We start from the raw sequence: 5,799 nt of genomic DNA, 5'->3' as shown, positions 1-5,799 counted from the left end.
TTTAAAAAAAAAGGTAAACTCAAACAGCAAATATTTAATAAAGTAATTTGGAAAAAAAAAAACAATTATATTTTTAAAAAAAAATTATGTAAGAGTGTAACTGCAAATGAAGAATAGATAGTACCTACACCTGTTTTTATTTTGTTCCAACTTCTCACTCAAAGATTCTTTCTTCATCAAAGTCACGAACCTAAATCTGTGCACTCAAATGTCACTAACCTAAATCTGTGGACTCAAAAGTCACGAACCTAAATCTTTCAGTTGTGCATCTCGCACACACTTTCACAAAGACAAGTTCAAAGTGCTACAAGCTGATTTCTTCATTGATCCTAACAGGAAATGGGTTATGATTACATTACATCAAAACAAGAAAATCATAAAAATATATTAAAAAACAAACAAACAACAAAGCTTATATCAAATGTAATTTTGTAATATCAATAATAAACTGTCAGATTATAAACATTTTTTTACCAGTTGTTCTTGTTTAATGCTATTTCATGCCTTTAGCTTCCTCACTGCTCTATGATCCTATCACTTTCTCACTGTGCTCTATGATCCTATCACTTTCTCACTGTGCTCTATGATCCTATCACTTTCTCACTGTGCTCTATGATCCTATCACTTTCTCAATGTGCTCTATGATCCTATCACTTTCTCACTGTGCTCTATGATCCTATCACTTTCTCAATGTGCTCTATGATCCTATCACTTTCTCACTGTGCTCTATGATCCTATCACTTTCTCAATGTGCTCTATGATCCTATCACTTTCTCAATGTGCTCTATGATCCTATCACTTTCTCACTGTGCTCTATGATCCTATCACTTTCTCACTGTGCTCTATGATCCTATCACTTTCTCAATGTGCTCTATGATCCTATCACTTTCTCACTGTGCTCTATGATCCTATCACTTTCTCAATGTGCTCTATGATCCTATCACTTTCTCACTGTGCTCTATGATCCTATCACTTTCTCACTGTGCTCTATGATCCTATCACTTTCTCAATGTGCTCTATGATCCTATCACTTTCTCACTGTGCTCTATGATCCTATCACTTTCTCACTGTGCTCTATGATCCTATCACTTTCTCACTGTGCTCTATGATCCTATCACTTTCTCAATGTGGTGTATGATCCTATCACTTTCTCACTGTGCTCTATGATCCTATCACTTTCTCAATGTGGTGTATGATCCTATCACTTTCTCACTGTGCTCTATGATCCTATCACTTTCTCAATGTGGTCTATGATCCTATCACTTTCTCAATGTGCTCTATGGTCCTATCACTTTCTCAGTGTGCTGTATGGTCCTATCACTTTCTCACTGTGCTCTATGATCCTATCACTTTCTCACTGTGCTCTATGATCCTATCACTTTCTCACTGTGCTCTATGATCCTATCACTTTCTCAATGTGCTCTATGATCCTATCACTTTCTCACTGTGCTCTATGATCCTATCACTTTCTCACTGTGCTCTATGATCCTATCACTTTCTCACTGTGCTCTATGATCCTATCACTTTCTCACTGTGCTCTATGATCCTATCACTTTCTCACTGTGCTCTATGATCCTATCACTTTCTCATTGTGCTCTATGATCCTATCACTTTCTCACTGTGCTCTATGATCCTATCACTTTCTCAATGTGGTGTATGATCCTATCACTTTCTCAATGTGCTCTATGATCCTATCACTTTCTCAATGTGCTCTATGATCCTATCACTTTCTCAATGTGCTCTATGATCCTATCACTTTCTCACTGTGCTCTATGATCCTATCACTTTCTCAATGTGGTGTATGATCCTATCACTTTCTCACTGTGCTCTATGATCCTATCACTTTCTCAATGTGCTCTATGATCCTATCACTTTCTCACTGTGCTCTATGATCCTATCACTTTCTCACTGTGCTCTATGATCCTATCACTTTCTCACTGTGCTCTATGATCCTATCACTTTCTCAATGTGCTCTATGATCCTATCACTTTCTCAGTGTGCTCTATGGTCCTATCACTTTCTCACTGTGCTCTATGATCCTATCACTTTCTCACTGTGCTCTATGATCCTATCACTTTCTCACTGTGCTCTATGATCCTATCACTTTCTCACTGTGCTCTATGATCCTATCACTTTCTCACTGTGCTCTATGATCCTATCACTTTCTCACTGTGCTCTATGATCCTATCACTTTCTCACTGTGCTCTATGATCCTATCACTTTCTCACTGTGCTCTATGATCCTATCACTTTCTCAATGTGCTCTATGATCCTATCACTTTCTCACTGTGCTCTATGATCCTATCACTTTCTCAATGTGGTGTATGATCCTATCACTTTCTCACTGTGCTCTATGATCCTATCACTTTCTCAATGTGGTGTATGATCCTATCACTTTCTCACTGTGCTCTATGATCCTATCACTTTCTCAATGTGCTCTATGATCCTATCACTTTCTCAATGTGGTCTATGATCCTATCACTTTCTCACTGTGCTCTATGATCCTATCACTTTCTCAATGTGCTCTATGATCAGACATAAGTTGATATAAGCTTTGTAATATAAAAGAAACACAAAGTATAGATCTACAGATGAATTTTTATTTTATTTTTTTTTACAACCAAAAGACAAAGCCATTGATTAAATTAAGACAAAAAGACTTTTTTGTCATTTGGACAATGAATCTACTGGACAGCACTAAAACAATGTATTAAACTTACAATAAGTTAAGCTAAATTTTTTGTTTACATATATGTACATACAATTATATTGAATATCAATAAAAAAAAAAATAAAACAATATTTCAGATGAGAATAACATTAATAAAAGATGTAAAAAATATATTCTAAAAAATGGTATGTAACTTATTGATTTAGTTATTGGCTTCACAGTCTGAATTATTTTACAGTAACTGTAAAAGATGGGGGGGGGGGGACCTCATTATAGTAAAGATAATAGTTAAATCTACTAGTTGATAGTGTTAAATATCTTTATGCATATGTCTGATATTGTTTGTGTGCTTTGTTCTGACCAAAGAAAAATAAAAGTTTAACCTAAAAACAAAAACACATCTATTGATCAGTGAACAGTTGATGTTAGGCGGGTCACCTCAAAAGAATGCCACAGAACAGAGGAGCAAAGATTGTTCACCAGCAAAAAAAAAAGGCAGGTGCCACAAATGCAGACCACAAGTCCGGTGGCTGGAGGAAATAGAGTCAGATCTACAACAGCTAAAAGTCTAGGCATGGAGACGTAAAGCACAAGATAGATCAGAATGGAAAGATGTGCTAAAGCAGGCCAGTGCCCTCCATAGGGCTGTAGCGACACTGGCATGGATGTTTCCTTCAGTTTCCTAATGTAAATATAATTTACTATCTTTACTAAAACGTATGTACACATGTTTATACTAGAGTAACTTCAAATGAAAACTGACATTCTTCCAGACAGAGTTACAAAGTTTTATTCAATTTGTATTGTTTTTCTTAAGGAAGACAAGAGGATGGGGGATTAATGTGTGAAATTAAAAACAACAAAAACGTCAAATCTAAACTCTTCACCATTTACAGGAATTCAAACAAATGCTCACAACCTCAACTATTTACAAAACAGTAAAAAACAACAACAACCTGAGAAGTGATAATCTAAAATATTAAAGACTCTGAAATATATATAAAAAAAATGATTTCAAAATTGTAATATGCTCATATTTTATTTACATAAACTTTAATCATCCTTCTACCTTGGCCTTATTATAACACCCATAGTAACTAAGAAGAAGTAGTCTACACCAGCAATCAACTGAAACTTTGTTGTTGTTAATGTCATTACTAATTATATAATTGACCAAACCTTATAAAAAAAAAAGATTATTTTTTTAACAATAAAAAACAAAGAAAGTGAACATAAATTTGTCAACAAAAGTATGTTTACTCTTCAATGAGAACAACAGATGTGTACAATATACAAACTATGTACAAGTCAAATATAAAACTGACTGAATTCTAATCAAGAAACAAAGTAACACCTAAATAGTTCATCAGGAATTAAGAAAATAAATGAATAAAAAGTAAAAACAAAACCTATTAATTAACAAAAATACAAAGGACTTTCTATAAATGCATGACAAATTAGCTAACTAAAAAAAAAATAAAAAAAACAAAAAAAACAAATGAAACTTGTTAACTATAATTTGAAAATCAGTAAAATTATTTTCTTCAAAACTATCAAAACTTATTTGGTCATTCATTTTAAAACCAATTTTAGCACTTGTATTTTTGTTACTGAATCATCCAACGCTGTTTATTATTGAGGTATACACACAAAAACAAGAATGCTATATTAAGATATGGTTTCTTTGGTTCTCTTAAGACTTTCTTCTGGTTTGACACAAGCAGCTAAAGAAAATAATATTTTTTTAATGCAAACAAACTTAAGTCAAAAGCACACTGAATCAAATGTACCTTTGAAGATTGTATTCAGCACTTAGTAAACTTAAATCAGATCTTCAATGGTGGCTGCATTCCAGGAGATGAAGTGAAAAACAATTTAAGATAAAACAAAGTGAAAGCCAAAGAAGTCAAATAGTTAAAAATGAAAGTAAGAAAGATGAATTCACAAAGAAGTTAGATGGTGGAGGATCAAGAATGTCTCACTCAAACTTCATACACATTGTCTTTAGCACAAAATACTTGGAGGTTAAGTAGCTGTAGAGTTAAGGAAATAGATTGTGTGGACTTGTGTTTCAACCAAATATATCACTGCTTGAGTATACATTTTTTTAAAAATAAGATGAAATAACAAGCTTAATTACTCTAATTATGTTCACAAAATAACATAGTAATGAATATAACATTTTTAGACCTATTTGTCCAAGAAAAAGTCTAAAACATGCTGAAGTATGTCACAGATCATGTACAGAATGCTGCAGAATTAAGAAAAGTAACAAAAAATCATCTTAAAACGCGTTCTAGCACTCCATCATGGACACAACTATGCAACAGATTTTTTAAAATCAAAAGTTGTGGTCCAAAGGTCAGCGAAAGGCAATCTTTTTTTTTTATGAGGTTAATGAAAGGTGGTATAACAGAGGTGCTTGCAGAAAGGAAGGTAATCATCAGACAAGTTCTGAAAATGTTTATAAATGTTTTGGATGTTCCTTCAGAATTGAAGGTAATCAACAATTTAGTCCAAATCTTCTGCAGGATGACTGTGGAGAGCAGCGGGCAGAACCATAGAGATGCCTGAAGGACCAGGCAGCCATCAAGAGCTTTTTAGAAAGAAACAAAAAAATCCATTCACTGTTTGGTGTGCTTTATAAACACACATATTAATGTAACAAGGCAACATTATGGAAAAGTTTCACAATATCCAAACTATGAAATTGCATTGATATGATCAATATTGTTTTAGTTGATTAATACATTTATACTTGAACTATGAATAAAGTGACAAAAATTGAAATTAACAGAATATATTGTAAATTAAAACAAAGATATATAATATTTAAGTCTCTTTCTAATTCCTCCCTATTTTATAACAGCTAAAATTATAAAAAAAAGAAAATTCTCTGAGGTTAAGCATATGTTTAACATAAAGATATTAAGAAATACAATTACAACTAAAAAGAGAAAACATTCGCAGAAATGATAATAAAAAAAAATCCTATGGTAATAAAAACAAAACATCTTATTAAGGAACCTGATAAGGACATAACGATATTTAACAATATATAATTACAGGTGGATATTACACAAGGTTAGCCATGACAGAGAGAGTAGCTAGAAAAATTTACAATAAAGC

Source organism: Biomphalaria glabrata, chromosome 9 (genome assembly GCF_947242115.1).
Source record: "Biomphalaria glabrata chromosome 9, xgBioGlab47.1, whole genome shotgun sequence".
Classification (NCBI taxonomy): domain Eukaryota; kingdom Metazoa; phylum Mollusca; class Gastropoda; family Planorbidae; genus Biomphalaria; species Biomphalaria glabrata.
The sequence above is the reverse complement of the archived record's forward strand: the minus strand, read 5'-3'. Positions refer to the sequence as shown.